Genomic DNA, 25,681 nt, shown 5'->3' with positions numbered 1-25,681 from the left:
ATGGAAGTGGCAAGGGGCTCACAAGAATAAAGTTCACAACTTTCAAGGGGCTTTTCCTCAAATGTGACATGATTGAAAACAGATGACGACAGCTCTGTTTGCTTGTCCTTATGCCTTCGCTTCATTTTCACACCAAACAATTTCAATTTCATCCATCCGTTGACCTTTAGCAGTTTTAATATGCAGCCTTATGTTGAACTTCAGCATTAATTTGGAATGAAAGCTTCATTTCCTGTTTTCTTCTCCTTTTGTCTATGCGTTTGAAAATCTATTTTTATTTTATTAACTAGGACTGAATTTTTAAGGATTTCTTCATATTCATTCCTGCAAGAAACACATATGTCGGATTATGATGTATTATGATATACATGCATCTTACACTTGATATATGCTAACATATAACATATACTATATATACACATATCTCATGGACAGGAGAGTGAATAGTCTTCACTTGCAACTTGTTTTGAATTCCAGGAAAGCAATTCACTAAAAAACAACGAGATTGTGACATCTTTGAACATTTTTTTCTTGATAATATATATAGGAGGAAAATGACATGCAATACATTCCCTTTCAAATTATTCTAAAATATAATGAATATTTCTAAGTATATATTTCTAAATGTGTATTCCTGAATATATTTCAGGACTATCACTGCCTTCTCTATCTCATAAAGGCACAATGAATACTCTATATTAACGATTATTCTGAATATGATATAGTAAATGAATTTTGGGAGAACTGGGATTAGTCTGGTATCGTCATTGGACAATGGCTAAGCAATACAAATTTTAGGATATTGAAAATGAAATGAAATAATTTCTTGGAAGAAGGCATTCTTTTTTGAGGACAAGTATAGAAAGTGAAAAGGAAGAGAAAAACTAATCATCCTTTCCTTTTGAAGTATTAGAAGTATATAATAGATTAGAATGTGATATTTAAAGCAAAGTTTAACCTGTACTTTAATGTATACTCTGTTAATTCTGAAAGACAAATAAGAATAGGATTTTTGTATTTTTGTATTTAGAATTTTCTTGAACTTTTCTTAATTTATTTTACACCTTCAAAAAATCCAAATGAAAAATTGGAAAAGTTCTTAATGCTACTGAAAGAAGTATAGCTCAAAAATTTAGTTATTACATTCACTCATTTATTTTACATTAGAATAATTGGATATAGGGATAGTTTGTGATTCATTATGTGTGCATGTTAATATCTTTTAAGTCAAGTTGTAATTGTCTTTTCTTAATATGATTTAACAATCTTTAGAGTTTCCCCAGAAGAAAAACCTAAGGGTAATTTTCAATCACTAATTCATACTCAAATGAGAAGACACAGTTTGTAAAAAGGAAATAAATTTAGGTTTAAATATATAATATATAAATATTTATATTATATATATGTGTATATATATGTGTATATATATATATATATATATATATATATATATATATATATATATATATATATATATATGTATGTATGTATGTATGTATCCCACTCTGAAGGAATTTAGGGATTACTTGGAATATCATATGACATATTCTTTCCAGAATTTATAATTATCCCATTTCCTTACCTTTTTCTTTTTTTTTCTAGCATTTGTTGCTCTTCTCCTGATTGATGATGTTATTGTTTTCTATTACATGTCTCATTTAATGGTTTCATTCAGACGCACTCATTTAATGGAGTTTAGAAGAAATCACCTGTGACTTAGACTTAGGAAGTTTTGCTTTTTGATAAAATTCTCTATCAAATCCTTTCATTGTGAGACCTTTCCATATTTAAAAAGAAATGTTAAATACAAAAGTTTTCGAACTGCTTACTGACACAAGTTTTTTTTTTGTTTGTTTGTTTGTTTTATGGAGCAGTGGTGTTTTTTTCCTAGTTTTCTAATAATAATCATGGCTACTCTTTACACACTATAAAGTTTAGAAGGTTTTTTTTTTTTTTTTTACCTTTGGTGTTTCATTTGATAAAACAGCATTTCACAGTAAGCACTGTCAGTTTTTTATATTCATTTTATGGATGAATATAACCTATTCAGTGTCAGGAACTGTATTATATTTGCATTTGCTTCAAAGGTGTCTATCATATGGCATATACTAAATAAATATTACTTAACCGATGAGATAGGAAAATTAATTTCTGTTACTATTTTATTTTTAACTACATTTTCTTTTTTCTCAATTTTATGTCAACATAATTTTTAGTATTAATTTTTACAAGATTCAGGTTTCCAGATTCTTCTCCCTCCCTTCCTCCCTTCCTTTCTTCCTAAAATGGTAGGCAATTTGATACGGGTTAAATATGAGTAATTACATAAAAGATATTTTCCAAGTAGTCACATTTGTGAATGAAGAAACTGATCAAAAGGTAAAATAAACACAAAATAAATAAAGTAAGTGAAAAAACTAAACTTCAATCTACATTCAGAGTTCATCAGTTCATTTTTTGGATATGGATAGTATTTTCTGATCATGGGTCCTTTGTACTTGTCTTAGATCACTGTGTTGCTGAAAAAGGCTCAGTTAATGAGATGGAGAAAGTATTAAAATGAAATGAATAGAATACTTTCTTTGAAGTGAGAAAGATCTTGCTTTAAGTCTGACAAATATTAGCTGTATGATCTCTCTGTGCCTCAGTTTTTTCATCTACATATAGGAGCTGAACTTGATACTTTCCAAGGTTTCTTTATGCTTCAGATTTATGACCCTATTATGTTCCTTGGGCAGATCACTGAATTTCTCAATGCTGCAAGCTACTCAATGAGACTATGCATGTCATAAGTATAGCTGATCATCATCAATGGAGAAAATTTCCATTTAGGTTATTCCTTGTCCTGATGGATTTCAGGGCTTGCTCGGTCAAAAGCAAAACAAATACTGATAGGAAAACAAGATCATGTCATCATACAATAAACCCAGAGCTAAAAGGGAATTCAGAGACAATGTATCAAAAGCTTATTTTTACAGATATGGAAAGAGGGTCTCAGGGAATTTGTTCAAAGATATACACAGTAGTAAGTGGCAAAGGTTTTAATTTGGCTCATTTTCCTCCAAAATCAGTACTTCTTCATACCACAATAATGGAGAAATAAGATTAAAGATGGATAGTTCTCTCTCTCTCTCTCTCTCTCTCTCTCTCTCTCTCTCTCTATATATATATATATATATATACATATATATGTATATATACATATACACACACACGTATATATACATATATGTATACACATACATATATGTGTGTATGTATATATATATATACATATATATACATACATACTAACTATAACTACAGTTAGAAGGGACCAGTGTAATCCCCTAATTTTACAGAAAAGGAAACTGAAGCTGAGTGCTTAAAGGACCAGGTCACTGGTCACAGAAATAGCACATCAGAGGTTGGATTTAAATTCAGATATTTCCTTCATCCAAGTCCAGTGCTCTTTCCAATGGTTTCTTAAGCTTTTTTAATATTTAAATAGATTTGGGATCTAAGATCTCATATATATAGTCATTCCCTACATTTCGACATATCATAATCAAACTATATTTTCCTATTTTGCATGATTTTTTATCCACTTTCTACCACAGATCCTTCCCAGAGGATTTTTCTGATACACTAAAGGTATTCTTTGAGACCATTTTACATTTCATGGGACTCTCAAATTTCTCACTCCATTTACGTGAAAATTTCACTTTTCTAGGGTAATATGTTTTCTATTTATATTTTCTTCCATCATTTCTTGGTAGAAATCATCTTAAAATTAATTTGAAGAATTGATATTTAATTTGGAATTAAAAAGCCCATAGTCTGAAAATGTCTTTACATGGAGCGATATTGTAATCCAATGTAACTTCAGACTCAACTACTATGTGAAATTATTAAAATTGCCGTTTATGTTCATGATAATTTTATTTTATAAATCACTTTCTCAAGAAGTCTTTTATGCAAGTGTGTTATAGGTTTCTATGTTTATAGGCTCAGATGATTAGATTCTATTTACTACCAATGAAATTAAAGAATACTTTTAAAAAAACAGAAATAATTATACTAGCATGAAAAAGAAGAATTACTGGCTTTTATCATTTGTGAACCTACTTTCATTATTTTACATACAATAAAGAATGTATGGATAGAAGTTTTAGAACATTGAAGACCAATTTTATGGAATTTAGTGCCCAAGGTGAAAAGGAAACTCCTGGGATCAGGGTAGTGAGAATTTTCAAGACAATTTGATTGCTTAAATCCAAGCTGATGAAAAAATTGTATTACCAATGTAGAGCACTCAAAAGACTGTATATTGCAAAAAAAGGACCTATATCACTTTTCATATAGAGTGATAAATGGCCTTCAAACCTCTTTGACTTTTGAATACTTAAGTGTTCTCTCAATCAAACCTTGATTATGCTCATACATAAAAGGTATAAAAGAACTACCTGATGCCAGTTTGTGTTGCTTATTAACAGTGATTTGGGATGGCAGACAAAAAAAAAACAGTACTTTTCTTAAATTATCAAAGTAATCTTGCTGGAACTGACTGATATGAATTTACCTATATACTATATTGCAATTAGAGCATATGAAAACTGGGAGAGGGCTTTTTCTATGAATCATTCAGGGCAAAGATTCAAGGTTAGTCAAAGGATAATTAGGCAGCAGCAAGCAATCTTCTTTTCTGTAGATCTCATTTCATGAGTTTGAGAGCAGTGGCTTATGAGATTCTTTCATACTCTTCTACCCCATGTATCTGAAAAGATGATTTGAATTTCATAATTGAAGGATGTTGTGTTATTTTTATTTGTATATGTGTGTGTTTAGCTGTATTTCTTCCTGTCAAAACTCTCAAAAAACATAAAATATTAATACTTTACTTCTATTCATCGAATTATAGTTACCTCACTTTCCTCCAAATGTTAGAATTATTTTAAAAGATGAGATGCATGGATTTAATTAATTGAGCCAAATATCATGCTATCGCAACTATCAATAAAAATGAGACATTATAAATCAAACATATTTTAAACTTAAGACAAATAAAGTGTTTCTTATAGGTACGCTTACTCTAATGTGGAACCAAGAAACTAAAGCAAGATTCCATTTCCACTCTATATTATGCTACTTTTAATCCAATAGTTGATTCTGATTTTTTTTTCAATATAAGATGTCCTTCACAGAACAAATGAAGGTATATACACATATGCATGTATGGATCATATATTAAAATACTTCATCAGCATATTGTGAAGCTATCTAAACTCTATAAATTTTTCAAATAAAGGCTGAGAATAAGCCTACATAAGTTCAAAGAAGACAATCACAATAAATTTCATACAAATTAATAGAACATGAGAGCAAGATCGTTAGTGAATATAGTTTAATAAGAAATATACTTTCTACTGAGGAAGGTATAAAGATAGAGTCTATTAAATCCTAAAACATATGCACTTCATAGAATTTGTCAAATATTTTTGGTAGCTATCTTCATTCTTAAGTGTAGGGCACATAAATTTTGGAAAAAATACTTTACTGAATTATCATGTTAAACGTATTTTATTTTTATTTTTAAAGAAATAGGGCATTTCGTGGAAAGAGAATTGAAGCTTAATTACAGAAAGGGAAAATCCAAGCTTTATAAAGTAATGTTGCCCTGGTTTGTATAGAATAAGAAGGATGCTCTTCAGATCATAATGCCCTAAAACAGAGACCTAGCTTGACTTACATATGAGATAACTTTTAGCTCCCTTCTGGGAATCTTTAACTTTTAAATAATCTTTTAAGGTACACAAGACATTGCAAATAGAATGTGGTTAGGAAAACTGTGTTGAGTGAATTAATGTTTCATACCTCAGTACACTGACTTCATTTTGTTTGGTTATTTTGTTTGAAATTTTATTGATAACTTTTTAAATAGCAGATCCACTTCTAAAGATATCATTTGATTCCCTGCAGATAGCATGTTTTCCCTTGTAGAAAAAGGAAAAGAGAGAGAGAAAAATAAAGAACTTTGTGTTCATTAAACTCACCCATAAATCTACAGTTAGAACAAATGTGCTATGTCCCACAGTGATGGTACCTCATCTTATCAAAGAATGCAAAGAGATATTTTATTCTGAAACAATCTTAATTATCCATAATTCAGGCTCAGCATTTGAATTGCTGTTACTGTTTCATTTTAGTTACATTGTTGTAGACATCATCCTACAGTTCTTAATGTTATTTGAATTTGAAACCATTTATATAGATCTTCCCATAATCAGTATTATTAAAATTCACTACTTCTTGTGAGGCAGAAATATGTCATTCTAAGTGTATATTGCAATTTATTTAGCCATTCCCTAATAAGTGGAGACAAATTTTATTTTCAATTCTTCGCAATAACAAACAAGATCCATTTCTAATATCTTAGGATACATACATACGTACATACATACATACATACACACACACACACACACATATAGTACTTTTTTCCCTTTGAATTACTTAGAAAATTTTCCCAGCCTGTCATCACTGAATATCATAGTATGGACATTTTAGTAAATTTTCCAGGACTGTTGAACCAATTCTTGGATCCACAAACATTCTTTCTGAGGCCGTTCTGAAACTGAATATTAACATCTTTTTATCATCTTTGCTCATTTGCTTTCTGTGAGATGAAATTTCACAACTTTTAACTTTCAGTGATTTTCATGTCTCTTCATATGAGGTATTGGAGCAACATTTCATATAAGTTATTGTATCATCAAGACAATATCCACAGCGCAAGTGCTGTCTATGAATATGCCAGCATAGTTCTCATTCACTAAATAGAAAAGAATTTCCATATAGAAGTCAAAAGAAAAACATCTATTTAAACACTGGAAAGCCAGATCTCAGAACTAGAAAGCAAAATCTGTCATGGTGACCAAAAAGGTAATAAATATGATCACAGCAGGGGGAAATCCATTCCCAAAACTTCTTCTCTCCCCTCAGCCAGGGCCTTCTCACTATCAAATATCAAGGGCCTGAGACTTTCTGTGTCAGTTGGCCTAATTTCTTTCCCCTCTGATATCACCCTCTCACTCACTTTCTCTTGGTACCACTCCACCCTTCCTGTTCTGCCTGTTCAGCAAGTACCTCCTACAACATGTAACTTAGGTTTCCAGGGTATTCAGGCAGATCTTATGGGCCAGTTAATGAAAGAGAAAGATCTTTCCCTTTAAATTACTATTACATTTGGTGATTTTCAGTTTTTGAGAAATATTTATTTATATCTATTATCAGATCATCCATGAACAATAACTCTATGTTTTACTTGTTTAATACAGTTCTTTATAGATGTTGGACCTCAGACCCCTATCAGAAATATTTTAGCAAAATACATGTTGCAAGAAATTGTTTTCCCCAAATTACACCTTTCTTCCCCTGCTTGTTTCATTGATTTTTATTGCAGCAAAAGCTTTTCATTTTCTTGTAACAGATATTATCAATTTACCTTTTGATTATTATTTCTTGATTAGTTTATTCCAGGGATTCTTGACATTTTGCTTTCTTTAGTTTTATTATGACATGGGCCCATTTGCCAGTATACTGAAGACTATTATTTCATTCTCAGAATAATGTTCTTAAAAGCACAAAATAGAATGCATAGGATTATAATTAGAACCAAATATATTGAAATTGCATTAACAAGTTAAAAAAAAGGCAGAAAAGCCAACCTCAGAGACCCTTAGTAAAGATTTCCTGCTCTATTCCTCATTTGTAGGTATATCCCTGAAATTCATCTGATCTGATTTTCTTCTATTTATGATGACGTTTTGTTTAATGTTAGATTTCATATTAATTGAAGCATTATGTCACATGTTGAATATTATATTGTTATGTCTATTTCAGTCATATTGCTTTCCAGTTCTTAAAGAATTTCTTATTTAATAAGGTGTTTTGTCCAGACATAATTTGTATTCTTGGATTTATCAAAAACTGAGGGTTTTTTTCTAATTTTTTCTTATTTTTTTCTATTATTGCAATATAATTTCTATATTTTATACCCACCAAAACATTATCAAAATGATTACTCGTATGAGAAAAATTGGAATCGGCAAGTGCTTTTCCTCTTTCATTTATTTCATATTTCTCTTGAGGTGATAGATTCTTGATTCTCCAAATGAATTTTGTCATAATTTTTCCTAGTCTAAAGTGACCAGATAATCTAATTGAAAGAGGACTAAATTTCAGAATTTTCATACTTGTTATGATAATTTTCATTGTATTTTCTGAAAATGATCAGCGAATACTACTCCAATTAAGTGATTCTTTTTTCTTCTTGGGCAAAACATTCCAGGACATGAGTCCAGCTTTATCAAAGGAGTGAGACCTCGCAGAGCTCCAGATACCTGCAGCAGCTGCTGCTGAGACTATCAGCCCACAGATTAAATATCTGTAAGTCAGCTACTTGAACTCTCAGGAGTCAAAATGGTGGAGTGATCACTAAATGCTCTCTCCCCCTCCCCTTACTGAACTTGAGAGAACCATAAAATATCTCTCCAGAAACATCGTGGAACAGTGAGATCTGCAGAAGGGGTAAACAGTCTCATAACACATGAGGCTAGGAAAATCTCTAAGGAGGATTCTTTTTTCTGTGGCAGAGGACCAGAGCTGTCCCAGACAGTCCCACCTCAGCGAAACTGGAGGAGATCCAGTGCTCCAGGGAGATCGAACCTCACAACCACCAACACCAGGACCCCAGGAACGCCTCAGCATTCCAGGGGAAAAGGGAAGACACTAGAGCAACAAGGATCACTAACCACTGAAATTCCCTTTGCTCTAACTCAGTTGAAGAGATCTCCCATGACCAGACCACCCCTTCCCCACACTTAACAAGCTAGCTCTAGGGCTAATCTGGGAAAACACATGCACAAAAGAAGAATTCACCTCGCCTCTGCTTTCTCAGCACCAGCTTCTTTAGCATCTATCTGAAAGAACCAGAGGCCATAATACACAAAGTGTCATCACCATGAGTAAGAATCAAGGCAGGAAGAAAAAGACCACAGAATCTTTCTATGGAAATAAGGTCCAACACAACAAAAAGGTCAGTATTGAGACTATACTTTCATCAGAAACTTCAGAAGGGAGTAGAAACTGACCTCATGCACAAAGAGCACTCCTGCAACAGCTGAAGAAGGAAATAGAAGAAACAATGGCCAATGATTTTAAAAGCATTACAAAAGAATTCACTGAAGAAAATAGCTCTTTAAAGAAGGTAAATTGGACAAATGGAAAAGGAAACACAAATACTAAGTGGGAAAACTGGACAAATGGAAAATGAAGTACAAAAACTAACTGGAGAAAATAATTCCCTAAAAGGAGTTATTGGACAGATGGAAGAGGAGATGCAAAAGTTAACTGAAGAAAACAATATAATTAAATTTAGAATTGGACAAGAAGAAACTAATGACTCTATGAGATATCAAAAATCAGTCAAGCAAAATGTAAAGAATGAAAGGATAGAAGAAAATGTAAAGTATCTAATTGCAAAATCAATTGACCTAGAAAATAGATCCAGGGGAGAAAATCTAAGAATTATTGGCTTACCCAAAAGCAATGATGAAAAAAGAGCATGGATAATGTATTCCAAAAAATGATCAAGGAAAGTTGCCCAGAAGTGCTAGATCCAGACAGCAAAATAATCATCGAAAGAATCCACCGTTCATCATCCAAAAGGGATCTCAAACTACAAACAAGGAATATTATTGCAAAATACCAGAACAATGCAGTGAAGGAGAAAATACAACAGCAGCCAGAAAGAAAACCTTCATATATCGAAGAGCTATAGTCAGAATCACACAGGATCTTTATGTTTCTACATTAAAAGACTAAGAGAATTGAATTATGATATTCCATAAGGCAAAGGAACTGGGACTACAATCAAGGACCAATTACCCAACAAAGTTGTGCATAACATTTCAGGCAAGGAGATGGACATTCAGTGAAATAGGGGATTGCCAGAATTTGCTGATAAAAAGGCCCGAAATCAATAGAAAATTTCATCTTCAAATGCAGGTCTCAAGAGAAGTAAAAAGGTGAACAGGGGAAAAGCAAAAGGTGTTGCTCAATATGGGCAAACTGTTTACTTCCCTATAAGTGAAGATGATACATGTTAATCTTGATAATTGTGTATCTATTATGAAATTTAAAAGGGATATACAAAGATAGAGGGAATGGGTATAAAGTAAATGATGTGATGACAAAAATGTGATATAAGCATGGTAATAGATTGAAGCAGGAAATGTGAAAAAGAAGAAGCAGAAAATTGTGAATTACATCATGGGAAGAAGTACAAACTTATAATACAGTAGAGGGGAAAAGGAGGGGGGTGATGAGCATTGCTTGAGAGGTACTCTCATCTGATTTGGTTTACGGAGGGAACAAAAAGCTTTCGGGAAAAAAAAGGGAGGGGAGGCCAAAATGAAGGAAAGAAGTAGTAAAGGTAAAGGGGAATAAAAGTGAGAGGCACTGAGAGAAGGAAGGGAAGACTGCAGGATGTGGTGGCCAAAAATTAAAACTCTGTTGTAGAGGGAAAGGGAGAAAGGAGAACTAAAAATATGAACAGTAGCAAGGAGGAATGATGGAAAGACATAAATAGTAATCATAACTGTGAATGTAAATGGGATGAATTCTCCTATAAAACAGAGATCCAAAGCAGAACGGACTAAAAATTATAATCCAAAATTATGTTGTTTACAAGAAACACATTTGAAACAGGGGGATACAGATAGGGTAAAGGTAAAAGCTTGGAGCAGAATATATTGTGCTTCATCTGATGTAAAAATACAGGGATAGCAATCCTAATCTCAGAAAAAGCAAAAGCAGAAATACTTCTAATTAAAAGATAGTAAGGAAGGAAACTATATCATGCTAAATGCACCAAAAGCCACCAGGCAATTTCATTATTACACATATTTGCTCCAAGTGGTATAGCATCCAGATTGTTAGAGGAGAAGTTAAGGGAATTACAGGAAGAAATAGTCAACAAAACTATACTAGTGGGGGACCTCAACCTTCCCCTCTCTGAACTTGATAAATATAACCTCAAAATAAACAAGGAGTAAGTTAAAGAGGTGAATAAAACTCTGAAGAGGGTAGATATGATAGATTTCTGGAGAAAATCGAATGGGAATAGAAAGGAATATGCATTGCATTTTCCCAGTGGTACATGACACATATACAAAAATTGACCATGTGCTAGGACATATAACTTCACAATAGAGTGAAGAAAGGCAGAGATAGTCAGTGCATACTTTCAATGCATTCGTATGTCTCAACTTCTTCAGTCATTCCTCAATTGACGGGCATCTCCTTAATTTCTAGTTTTTGGCCACCACAGAGATGTTATAAGTATTTTTATACATGTGGGAATCTTTCCTACTTCTATGATATTTTTGAGATAGAGTCCCAGGAGAGATATTTTTTGGTGAAAGGGTATGCACATTTTTGGAACCCTTTCGCATAGTACCAAATTGCTCTCCAGAGTGGTTGGATCAATTCACAGCTCAGCCAACAATGAATTGTGGTCCAACTCTCCCACATCTTCTCCAACATTTATCACCATCCCGTTTTGTTCATGTTAGCCAATCTGACAGGTGCGATCTGATATCTCACAACTGTTTTGATTTATATCTCTCTACTCAATAGGGATTTCGAGCATTTTGTCATTTGACTATAGATAGCTTTAATTTCTTCCTCTGATAATTTACTGTTAATATCCTTTAACAATTTATCAACTGGGGAATGACTTGCAGTCTTGAACATTTGACGCAGTTCTCTATTTACTTTAGAAATGAGGACATTAACATAGACACTAGTTGCAAAAATCCTTTCCCAGTTTTCTACCTCCCTCCTAATCTCGGTTTCATTAGGTTTTGTTGTGCCAAACCTTTTCAATTTAATGTGATCAAAATCATCCATTTTGCACTTCATAATCTTATCTATCTCTTGTTTAGCTAAAAGTTATTCCCTTCTCCATAAATCTGAAAAATACATTATTTCTTGCTCCACTAATTTGCTTATAATATCAGTCTTTGTACCTAGATCATGTACCCATTTGGACTTTATTTTTGAGTGTGGTGTAGGGCATTGGTCTATGCCTAGTTTCCACCATCCTGTTATTCAGTTTCTCCAGGAATTTTTGTGAACAATGAATTCTTATCCCAGAAACTGGGGTCCATGGGCATACCAAACAGTAGATTGCTATATTCATTGACTACTGTGTCTCGAGTACCTAATCTATTCCACTGGTCTACCCTTCTGTTTCTTAGCCAGTACCAAGTACTTTCCATAATTGCTGCTTTGTAATACAGTTTGAGATCTGGTAGAGCTAGGCCACTTTTCCTAGCATTTCTTTTCATTAGTTCCCTTGATATTCTGAGTCTTTTGTTCTTCCATATGAATTTTGATATCATGTTTTCTAGCTCTACAAAATAATTGTCTGATAGTTTGATAAGTACAGCACCGAATAAGATAATTAATTTAGGTAAAATTGTCACTTTTATTATATTGGCTCAGTCTACCCATGAGTAACTGATGCTTTTCCACGTACTTTGACCTGACTTTATTTGAGTGAAATGTGTCTTGTAATTGTGTTCATATAGTCCTTGAGGTTTTATTGGCAGGTAGCCTCTGAAATATTTTATAGTGTCTACCGAAGTTTTAAATAGGATTTCTCTTTCTATCTCTTGCTGTTGGGCTTTGTTAGTAAGATACAGAAGTGCAGAAGATATGTGTGTACTTATTTTGTTATTTCCAACGTTGCCAAAGTAGTTTATTATTTCAAGTAGCTTTTTACTTGACTCTCTGGGATTCAGTAAGTATATTATGTGCAAAGAGTGATAGCTTAGTGTCTTTTTTGCCTATTCTAATTCCTTCAATTTCTTTTTCTTCTCTTATTGTTACAATTAATACTTCTAGTGCCATATTGAAGAATAGTGGTTATAATGGACATACTTGCTTCACCCCTGTTATTATTGGAAATGCATCCAGCTTATCTCCATTGCATATAACGCTTGCTGAAGGTTTTAGGTAGATATTGCTTAATATTTTATGGAAAATTCCATTTATTCCTATGTTCTCCAGTGTTTTCAGTAGAAATAGCTGTTGCATTTTGTCAAAAACTTTTTCTGCCTCTTTTGGGATAATCATGTGGTTTCTGTTAGTTTTATTGTGATATGATCAATATTGTAAATAGTGTTACTAATATTAAACCATCCCTGCATTACTGGTATAAATCCTACCTGATCATAATGTATTATTCCCTTGATTAGTTGCTGTATTCTTTTTTCAAAAATTTTATTCAAAATTTTTGCACCTATATTCATTAGAGAAATAGGTCTATAATTTTATTTCTCTCTTTTGGTTTTTCCTGGTTTAGGTATCAAAATCATATTTATATCATAAAAAGAATTTAGGAGAATTCTTTCTTCCCCAGTTTTCCCGAATAGTCTATATAGTATTGGAATTAGTTGTTCTTTACATGTTTGACAAAATTCACTTCTGAATCCATCTGGCCCTTGGGATTTTTTTCCTTGGGAATGCATTGATGGCTTGTTCAATTTCTTTTTCGGAGATGGGGTATTTAAATACAAAACTTCCTCTTCTATTAGTCTGGGCAAATTGTATCTTTTAAAATAATCATCCATCTCATTTAGATTGTCGAATTTATGGGCATACAGGTGGGCAAAGTAATTTCTTATTATTGTTTTAATTTCGTCCTCACTAGTGGTGAGTTCACCCTTTTCATTTTTGGCAATGGTAACTTGGTTTTCCTCTTTCTTTTTTTTTAATTAAATTGACCAAAGGTTTATCACTTTTATTGTTTTTATCATAAAAGCAACTCCTAGTTTTATTTGTTCCTCAGTAGATTTCTTAATTTCAATTTTGTTATGCTCTCTTTGATTTGCAGTATTTCTAATTTACTATTTACTTGGAAATTTTCAATTTTTCCTTTTTCAGCTACATGCCCAATTTATTGGTCTCCTCTTTCTCTTTTAATTATGTAGGCACTCAATGATATAAAACTTCCCTTAAGAAATGCTTTTGCAGGATCCCATAAAATTTGGGAGATTGTCTCATTATTGGCATTCTCTTGAATGAAGTTGTTGTTTTTATGCTTTGTTGTTTAACCCACTCATTCTCTATGATCAAATTGTTTAGTTTCCAAATAGTTTTTGGTCAATGTTTCCATGACCTATGATTGCCTCTAAATTTTATTGGGTTATGATCTCAGAAGGATGCATTGACTATCTCTGCCTTTCTGCAATGGATTGTGAGTTTTTTATGGCATAGTTCGTGGTCAATTTATGTATATGTGCCATGTAGTGCTGAAAATATGGTGTATTCTTTTCTATCCTCATTTTATTTTGTCCAAAGATCTACCATATGTAATTTATCTAGAGCTCTGTTCACCTCCTCAACTTCTTTCCTGTTTATTCTGAGGTTAGATTTATCAAGTTCAGAGAAGAGGAGGTTGAGGTCCCCCAGCAGTTTTGTTTTGGTGTATATTTCTTCCTGTAACTCCCTTAACTTCTCCTGTAAGAATTTGGATGCTATACAACTTGGAGCATATACCTTTAGTAATGAAATTGCTTCTTTGTCTATGGTGCCTTTTAGCAGGATACAATTTCCTTTCTTGTCTCTCTTTTTTTAAAAATTAATTTTATTTATTTTCAGTGTTCAACAATCACTACCATAGAACTCAGATTTTTCCCTCACCTCCCTTTCTTCTCCCTCTTCCCTCCAATTTTATGTAGGTTCTGCATATGCATTCCTATAAAATACATTTTCATTATAGTCATACTGTATTGAAGAAAGAAAATGATTGGGAGAGGTCATATAAGAAACCAAAACCTAATACACACACAAAAATGATCTGCTATATTCTGTGATTGCATTCCGTGATTCTTTCTCTGGATATGTAAGGCCTTTTGCCTTAAAAGACTATTGGGAATTTTTTTTTTAACTCCTTGCATTGCAATGAAGCTGGAGTCTGCCAGAAAAACTCTCACACACTGTGGTGATTGCTGTGCACACAGTTCTCCTGGTTCTGCTCCTTTTGCTAAGCATAAGATTATATAAGTCTTTCCAGGCCTCTCTGAAGTCTTTCTGCTTATCATTTTTTATAGTACAATAATATTCCATTATATTGGTATACCATAATTTATTTAGCCATTCCGCAATTGATGGACATCCCTTTGATTTCCAGTTTTTGGCCACCACACAGAGGGCTGCTATAAATATTATTGTACATGTGGGACTCTTTGCCATTTTTATGATCTCTTATGGACTGATATTGCTGGGTAAAAGGGTATGTACACTTTTGTAGCTCTTTTGGCATAGTTCCAAATTGCTCTCCAGAATGGTTGGATCAAATCACAGCTCCACCAACAACGAATTAGTTTTCCAACTCTCCCCCATCGTCTCTAACATTTATCATCTTCCTGTTCTGCCATGTTTTCTAATGACAGGTGTGATATAGTACTTCAGAGTTGGTTTGATTCGCATCTGTCTAATCAATAGTGATGTAGAGCATTTTTTCATGACTATAGATATCTCTAATTTCTTTCTCTGAAAACTGCCTGTTCATATCCTTTGACCATTTATCAATTGGGAAATGATTTGTATTTTTGTAGACTTGACTCAATTCTCTATATATTCTAGAAATGAGGCCTTAACATAGACAGTAGCTGTAAAAATTTCCCTCCCAATTTTCTGTTTCCCTCTGAATCTTGGTTGCATTGTGTTTGGTTGTGCAAAACTTTTCAGTTTAATATAATCAAAATAGTCGATCTTGCACTTCATAAGGCTCTCTAGCTCTTCTTTAGTCAAAAATTATTCACTTCTCCATAAATCTGATAAATACACAATTGCTTGCTCCACCAAATTGTCCATAATATCGATTTTTATACCTACTTCATGTACTCATTTGGACTTTATTCTTGTGTACGGTGTCAGGAACTGATCTGTGCCTAGTTTCTCCCAAACTGTTGTCCAGTTTCCCCAGCAATTTTTGTCCAGCAGTGACTTTTTATCCCAGAAGCTGGGGTCCTTGGATTTATCAAACAGTATTTTGTTATGGTCCTTGACTACTGTGTCTTGAGTAGCTAGCATATTACACCTATCTACCCTTCTGTTTCTTAGTCAGTATCATGTGGTTTTGATAATTTCTGCTTTGTAATACAATTTGAGATCTGGTAGCACTAGACCACCTTCCCTAGCATTTCTTTTCAAAGATAGTAACTATAACTGTGAATGTAATATGGCATGAATTCTCCCATAAACAGAGATGGATAGCAGAATGGATTAAAAGCCATAATCAAACAACATGTTGTTTACAAGAAACATATTTGGTACGGCAGATACATAGAGTGAATTTAAAAGGTTGTAGGAAAATACTTTGTGTTTCAGCTGATGTAAAAAAAGTAGGGGTAGCAATTCTAGTCTGAGACAAAGCAAAAGCAGAAAGAGATGTAATAAAAAGATATAAGGAAGGAATCCTGCTAAAAGAAATCAGAGACAACCAAGCACTATAATTACTAAACATGTATGTTGCAAGTGGCACAGCATCGAAATTCTTAGAGTAGAGGCTGGGAGTTACAGGAAGAAATAGATAGCAAAACTATACTAGTAGGGGCCCTCGGCCTCCCACTCTCTGAACTTGATAAATTTAACCTCAAAATGAACAAGAAAGAAGTTAAGGAGGTAAATAAAACTCAGGTTAAGATAGATATGATAGATCTCTGGAGAAAACAGAATGGAAATAAAAAGGAATATACCTTTTTGTCAGGGGTACACGGCACATATACAAAAATTTACCATGTTCTAGGACATAAAAACCTCAATCCAGTGCAGAAAGGCAGGGATAGTCAGTGCTTCCTTGTCTCTTTTCATGGGATCTATTTCTTCTTTTGCTTTGTCTGAGATAAGGATTGCTGCCCCTGCTTTTTTTATACCAGTTATAGCACAAGAAATACTGCTCCAACCTTTTACCTTTACCCTGTGGGTATCTCTCATTTCAAATGAATTTCTTGTAAACAATATATTGTTGGATTATGGCTTTTAATCCATTCTGCTATTCATCTCAGTTTTATGGGAGAGTTAATCCCATTCATGTTCCCAGTTACTATTACTGTTTATGTCTTTCTCTCCATCGCCTTTCCCCTTGTGTATGTTTTAGTTCTCCCTTCTACCTTCACATCTAAAATAGTGTTTTAATTTTTGACCACCACCTCCCTCAGTCTTCCCTCCCTTCTTTCAGCCCCCCTTTTAATCTCCCTTTCCCTTAATGCTTCTTTCCTCACTTTTACCCTCCTTTTCTTTCCCCTTTCCTCTCCTATTGCCTATAGAGCTATTTGTATTTCTATACTTAATTGCATTATTTGTATGCACTTTGAATCCAATGAGAAGTGAGTACTTCTCAAACAATGCTCATCTCCCTTCTCTTCTTCTCTCTACTTTAATATATTTTTGTGCCTATTCTTGTGATAGAATTTACTTTTTTTCTGCCTCTTCCTTTTCACATCTCCCATTACAATCCTTTCACACCCTTAAAACGTATTTTTTATCATCACATCATTTAATTTATACCCACTTCCTCTATGTATATCCCCTTTACATTTCATAGCAAATATATAATTCTTAAGATTAACAAGTGTCATCTTCCCTTATAGGGATGTAAACAGTTTGCCCATATTGTGTAACAAGCTTCCCCCCTCCCTGTATACCTTTGTATACCTCTCTTGAGACTTGTGTTTAAAATGAAATTTTCTATTGATTTCTGGCCTTTTCGTGAGGAAGGTCTGGAAATGCCTTATTTCATTGAACGCCCATCTCCTTGCCTGATATATTATGCTCAACTTTGCTGGGTAATTAATCCTTGTTTGTGGTCCCAGTTCTTTTGCCTTTTGGTATATCATATTTCATTTCCTTGGATTTTCTAATGTAGAACCTTCAAGATCCTGTGTGATCCTGACTGTAGCTCCACGATTTTTTAATTGATTCTTCTAGCTACCTGCAATATTTTCAACATCACTTTACATTTATAGAACTTGGCAGCCATCTTTCTTGAGGTTTTTTGTTTGGGGTACCTTTCAGGAGGTGAAAAATGGAGTCTTTACATAACTATTTTGCCCCCTGGATCAAAAACTTCTGGGCAATTTTCCTGGATGACTTGTCCAGGCTCTTTTTTTTTATCATAGCTTTCTGGTAACCCAATAATCCTTAGATTTTTTTTCTCCTGGATCTATTTTCCAGACCAGTTGTTTTATCAATTTGATATTTTACATTTTCTACTATCTTTTCATTCTTTAGTTTATGTTTTATTGATTCTTGATGTCTCATTGACTCATCAGCTTCTACTTGCACAATTCTATTTTTTAGCAAATTGTTTTCTTTGGTTAACTTTTTCATCTCCTTTTCTATCTGTCCAATTTTTCCTTTTAAGGGGTAATTTTCTCAATTTTGGCTTGGTATTTCCTATGCCATTTGTCTAATTTTCCTTGTCGAAGAACTGTTCTCTTCACTGAATTCTTTTTTCATATTTTTAAAATCATTGGTCAGTTTTGCTTGTATTTCTCTTTTTTTGTTTTAAAACTCTTCCAAAGCTCTTCCAAGAAGGCTCTATGTGCTTCTGATCAATTCATATTCCCTTGTGACATTTTAGATGAGAGTACCGACTCAAGGCTGACCTCTTTGGTATTTGTGCTTTGGTACTTGTTTCATAGACAGATTCTATGGTCTTTTCTGTTTTGCTTTTTACTCATGATAATAACCCTTTTCTGGCTTTTACTGTCAATCTCTGTGTCTGTGGCACAGGGAGCTTTGTCCCACAGTTCTTGTGCCTGAAACTTGAGGCTTTGTGTATTGTGACCTCTGGTTCTTTCACCTAAAAATTAAATACTGCAGCTTACCTTGTGCTGAGCTTGCTGGTGTTGAAGGCAGAGGCCGTTTGGTTGTTTTTGTGTTTCCCAGGAGTTATGCTGCAGGTAGCTCCTTAAATGTAGGGGAGGGTTCTTCTGGAAGCTGGAGGCTGCTCTGCTGAGATAGAGTGTAGGCAAGCTAAGGTTTTTCTCCTAGTGTGTTCCTGATTGCACTGGGGGGCTGATGCACACCTGCAGTCCTGGTGTTGGCAGTTGATGGCTTCACCAGTTGGGCTTCAGGATCTTCACCCTGTTTGCTGAGGTGGGACTGCACCATATTTTCTCCCAGAACCAAAAATTCAAACATTTAAAGAATAGTTAATTCCAATATTATATAGACTTTTGGGGGAAATTTGGGGAAGGAGTCCTCCCAAAATTTTTTCATGATACAAATATGATTTTAATATCTAAACCAGGAAGAGACAAAACAAGGAAAGAAAATTATAGATCAATTTCTCTAATTAATAAAGATGCAAAAAAATTTAAATAAGTTTTAACAGAAGGAATACAGAAACTTATCATGAGAATAGTACATTATGATAAGGTAGAATTCATACCAGGAATGCAGGAATGGTTCAATATTAGGAAAACTATTAACAATATTGATCATATCAATAACAAACCTAACAGAAAACATGATTATCTCAATTGAAACAGAAAAAGCTATTGACAAAATACAATACCCATTCAAATTGAAAACACTGGAGAGCACAGGAAGAAAGGGAACTTTTCATAAAATAATGAAGAGTATCTTCCTAAAACCTTCAGCAAGCATTATAGGGAATGGAGATAAACCACAGGCATTTCCAATAAGATCAGAGATGAAACAAGGATATCCATTATCACCGCTATTATTCAATATGGCACTAGAAATGTTAGCTGTAGCAACTAGAGAAGATAAAGAAATTGAAGAAATTAGAAGAGGAAAAGAAGAAACTAAGGTATAACTCTTTACAGATGATATGATAAAATAATTAGAGAATCCCAGAGATTTAAGTAAAAAACTACTTGAAATAATAGACAATTTTGGCAAAGTTGCAGGTAACAAAATAAACACACACAAATCTTCTGCATTTCTATATGTTACTAAGAAAGCCCAACAGCAAGAGATAGAAAGAGAAATCTATTTCTCTATTAAATATTTGGGAGTTTACTTGCCAAAACAAACCCAGGGACTATGTGAACACAATTACAAGACACAAATACAGTCATATCCAAGTAACTGGAAAAACATCAGTTGCTAGTAGGTAGACCAAGCAAATATAATAATAATGACAATTTTACCGAAAATAATTTACTTTTTTTAGTGCCATATCAATCAAACTATGAGATATTTATTTGGATATCAAATTGCATATGGAAAGATAAAAGATTCAGAATATCAAGGAAACTAATGAAACGAAATGCTGGGGAAGGTCGTGTAGCTTTACCAGATCTCAAATTTTATTGTAAAGCAGCAATTATCAAAACCACTTGGTGCTGGCTAAGAAACAGATGGGTAGACATGTGGAATAGGCTAGCTACTCAAGAAAGAGTAGGCAATGAATAAAGAAACTTATTGTTTGATAAACCCATGGACCCGAGCTTCTGGGATAAGAAGTCATTGTTTGACAAAAATTGCTAAGAGAATTGGAAAAAAGTTTGAAAGAAACTAGTCATTGACCAATGCCTGACAGCATACCCAAGAATAAAGTCCAAATGGGTACATGATTAAGTGTAACGAATGATACTACAAACAAATTAGTGCAGCAAGCCAATAGTGTATTTATGAGATTTATGGAGAAGGGAAGAATTTTTTTTTAACTTTATTTATTTATTTTTAGTTTTCGACATTCATTTCCACAAAGTTTTGAGTTTCAAATTTTCTCTCCATCTCTCCCCTCACCACACCCCATAATGTCTTGCATTCTGGTTTTCCCATCTCTCAATATACCCTCCCTTATATCATGTCCCACTCTTCCCTTATACCCATCTTCTCTGTTTTGTTATAGGGCAGGATAGATTTCTATACCTAGTTGCCTGTATTTCTTATTTTCCAGTTGTATGCAAAAACAATTCTTAACATTCATTTCTCATACACTGAATTTCAACTTCTCTTCCTTCCTCCCTCCCCTTACATCCCCACTGAGAAGGCAAGCAGTTCAGTATAGTCTATATATGTGTAGTTTTGCAAAAGACTTCCGTAATAGTCATGGTGTGTAAGACTCCCTATATTTCCCTCCATCCTATCCTGTTCCCCATTTATTCTATTGTCTCCTTTGACCTTGTTTCTACCCAGAAGTGTTTACTTCTAATTTCCCCTTTCTCCCAGTTACCCTCCCTTCTGTCATCCCCCTCACCCCACTTGTCCACTTCTCCCCTACTTTCCTGTAGTGTAAGATAGATTTTCATACCAAATTGAGTGAGCATGTTATTCCATCCTTAAGCCTAATGTGAAAAGAGTAAGCTAACTTTTGCACTCTCACCTCCTCCCCTTTCCCATCCATTGAAAGAGATTTTTTCTTACCTTTTATGATTGATAATTTGCCCCATGCAATTTCTCCCTTTCTCCTCCCAATATATTCCTCTCTCACCACCTAATTTTATTTTTTTAGACATCGTCCCTTCTTACTCTCCTCAACCTGTGCTCTCTGTCAATATATATATATATATTTATGTGTGTGTATGTGTGTGTGATTAATCCCTTCAACTACCCCAATACTGAGAAAAGTCTCAAGAGTTATCTATATCATCTTTTTGTTTAGGAATGTAAACAGTTCGACTGTAGAACTTTCCTGTTTACATTTTCATGCTTCTCTTGATTCCTGTCAAATGTTCTAGTCAATTATGTTCTTTTTATCAAGAATGTTTGAAAGTCCTCTATATCACTGAACAACCATTTTTACCCTGAAGTATTCTACTCAGTTTTTCTGGGTAGATGATTATTGGTTTTACTCTAAGTTCCTTTGACTCGTGGAATAATGTATTCCACTCTCTTTGATCCCTTAACATGGAAGCTGCCAGATCCTGTGTTATCCTTATTGTATTTCCACAATATTTGAAATGTTTCTTTCAAGCTACTTGCAATATTTCCTCCTTGACCAGGGAGCTATGAAATTTGGCTATAGAAGGGAAGAATTTTGGACTAAGGTAGAGATAGAAAGCATTATGGGGTGCAAAATGAATAATTTTGATTACATTAAACTGAAAAATTTTTGCACAATCAAATCTAATGCAACCCAGATTAGGAGGGAAGCAGAAAAATGGGAATGAATTTTTATAACTAGTGTCTCTGATAAGGGTTTCATTTCTAAAATATATAAAGAACTGAGTCAAATGTACAAGAATATAAATCATTGCCCTATCAATAAATGGTCAAAGGACATGATCAGGTAGTTTTCAGAGGAAAAAATTGAAGATATCCATACTCATAAGAAAAAATGCTCTAAATTGCTATTGATTAGATAGATGCAAATCAAAATAACTCTGGGATACTATGTCACATCTATCAGATTGGCTAACATGTAAGAACAGAAAGATGATAAATGTTGAAGAATATGTAGTAGAGTTGGAAAATTAGTTTATTGTTGTAGGAGCTGTGAATTGATTCAACCATTCTGAAAAGCAATTTAGAACTATGCCCAAAGTGCTACAAAAATAGACATACCCTTCGACCCAACAATATCACTTCCAGGACTGTATGCCCAAGACATCATAAAAGTGGGAAAGCATCCTACATGTACAAAAGTATTTATAGCAGTACTCTTTGTGGTGGCCAAAAACTGGAAATCAAAGGGGTTCCGATTAACTGGTGAATGACTGAATAAATTATGGTATATAAATATAATGGAATGCTATTGGGCTATAAGACATGATGGACAAGACTTCTGAAAGGTCTGGAAAGACCTTTATCATCTGATACTGAGAGAAAGGAGCAGAACAACCAGAGTGAGCGAGGAATTTTTCTGGTACGTTTAGAACTTCACTGCAATGCAAGAACTTCAAAATTTCTGAATAGTCTTTTAAGGCAAAATGCCTTCCACATACAAAAGAAAGTATGGAATTCCTGCGAAGATTGTAGCAGATTATTTTCTTTTGTATAAGGTTTTGGTTTTTTACATGATATTCTTGCATTCATTTAAATTTTCCATACAAACGGAATATGCTGAAAATGTATTTAATAGGAATGTGTGTGTAGAACCTATATAAAAATTGCATGCTGATTCAGGGAGGGAGGGGTAAGTGACGGGGAGGAAAAGGAAGTGAGGGAAGGAAAAACTCTAGGTTGTATGGCAGTCATTGTGGAACACTGAAAATAAGTAAATAAAAGAGAAAATAGTCCTTTAAAAATTACAATACTGCATATGGAAGCTAATGACTTTATGAGAATCAAAGACACTACAAAAGAAAGCCAAAAGAATGAAAAAATAGAAGACAACGTGAAATAACTTATAGAAAAAAATAAACCTGACTTTGAAAACTGATGTAAGGGAGGGAATTCAAAATTATGGCACTATCAAGAAAAGGGACTAGATATCATTTTTCCTACAATTACCAAGGAAAACTTTACTGATATTCTAGAACCAGAGGGTAAAATAAATATTGAAAGAAAGAGATACCTCCTGAAAGAAATCTGAAAAGAAAAACTCCTAGAAATAGTATAGCCAAATTTCAGCGTTCCCAGGTCAAGAAGAAAGTACTGCAAGCAGCCAGCCAGAAACAATTAGAGTACTGTGGAAATACATTCAAGATAATGCAATATCTAGCAGTTTCTACATTAAGGGTCTGAAGGGATTGGGATACGATATTCCAGAATTCAAAAGGACTAGGATTAAAATCAAGAGCCACCTGCCATCTTCAGGGGAAAAAATGTCATTCAATGAAATAGAGGACTTCCAAGCATTCTTAATGAAAAGACCAAAGCTGAATGGAAAATTTGACTACTAAACACAGGAATCAAGAGAAACATGAAGAGGAAAACAGAAAAGAGAAACTATAAGGGACCTACTAAAGTTGAACTGTTTACATTCCCACATATAAAGATAACGTTTTCAGCTCTTGAAACTTTTGTCAGGATTTGGGTAGTTGTAGGAAATATATATATACACACACACACACACACACACACACGCACACACACACACAGATAAACACACACAGAGGACACAAGGAGAATTCAATATGAGTGGATAATATAAAAAATCTGATTTAGGGATGACAGAGGGATATATTGGGAGGATGAAGAGAGGAATGGAAGGGGAAAAATTGCCTCTCATTAAAGGGGCAAGCAAAAGCTTTTTCAATGGAGGGGGAAAATGGGGAGGTGAGAGGGAAAAAGTGAAGCTTACTCTCATCATATTTGACTTAAGGAGAGAATAATGTGCACACTCAATTTGGTATGGAAAATCTTTCTTACAACACATTAAATTAGGGGAGAAGTGCATAAGTGGGGTATGGGTAGTTAATAGAAGGGAAGACAAATGGGAGGAAGGAGTCATTAGAAGTAAACACTCATGGTTAGTGACAAGGACAAAAGAGAGAATAGAATAAACGGGAGAAAGGGTAGGATGGAAGGAAATATTGTTATTCTTTCACAACTACACTCATATAGCCTATATTCAATTGCTTGCCTTGTAAGTAAGCATGGGTGAGGAGGAAGAAAGTGAGAGAATTTGGAACTCAAAGCTTTAGGCACGAATATTGAGAGTTGTTTTTGCATGCAACTGATAAAAAAAGAAACACAGGTAATGGGGTATAGAATTCTAATTTACCCTAAAACAAAAGACAGAAGATGAGGAAAAAGGAAGGGAAGGGTGTGACAGAGGGGAGGGCAGATTGGGGGAAGGGGCAATCAGAAAGCACAGTGTCTTGAGAATGGGGAGGGGAGAGATGGGGAGAAAATGTGGAACTCAATATCTTGAGGAAATGAATGTTGAAAACAAAAATTAGATAAATAAATTTTAAAAAAGAAAAAAAGGAAAATTATTTCCAACTCTAAATCCTATAATCCTACATGGTAGCTGGCATTACAAAAATCTACTGTCATTGCAGTGAAAGCACTGACTTTTTATAATTAAGGTTAAAAAAATTCTCAAAGGGAGGAATCAAGATGGTGCAGTAAAATTATGCACTTTCTAGAATTCTTCTGCAAGCCCAGTCAAATACCTGTACATAATGACTCTAAACAAATTCTCGTGCTCTTCCATGAGCCAAGACGACAGTAATATCGTTAATTCCTTTCTGCCTCCACTTGTTACACTTGAAGAGCCCAGAGAATATCTGTCCTGGAAAAATCGTGGAACAGTGGGAGCAGCAGAAGTGGTAAACTATCTCTTAACTCATGAGGCTAGGAAAGTCTCTAAGGCGGGTCCTTCTTGCTGTGCCTGAAGCGGACCAGTGTCTCAGGTAGCCCCACCTCAGCAAACTGGGACAAGATCCTGAGTTCCAGAGGGGTGACAATTGTAACCACCAACACCAGGAACCCAAGCGTGCCTCAGCACCACAGAGAGATTGAGAAGACACAGCACAGTCTGGATCACCACCCTTCCCCCACAGTTAACACAGCTATCTCCAGGGCAACTCTAGGGAAACCCAAAATGGCTTCATTTGACCTCTGCTTTGCAACACCAGTCAGTTCAGCACCAGCTATGCTGCAGCATTTTAGCTTCTACTTGAAAGAACCAGAGGTCAAGACACACAAAGCCTCAGGTTTTAGACACAAGAATTGTGGGACAGAGCCCCTTATATCC

The sequence above is a fragment of the Notamacropus eugenii genome, chromosome 6 (genome assembly GCF_028372415.1).
Source record: "Notamacropus eugenii isolate mMacEug1 chromosome 6, mMacEug1.pri_v2, whole genome shotgun sequence".
Taxonomy (NCBI): domain Eukaryota; kingdom Metazoa; phylum Chordata; class Mammalia; order Diprotodontia; family Macropodidae; genus Notamacropus; species Notamacropus eugenii.
The sequence above is the reverse complement of the archived record's forward strand: the minus strand, read 5'-3'. Positions refer to the sequence as shown.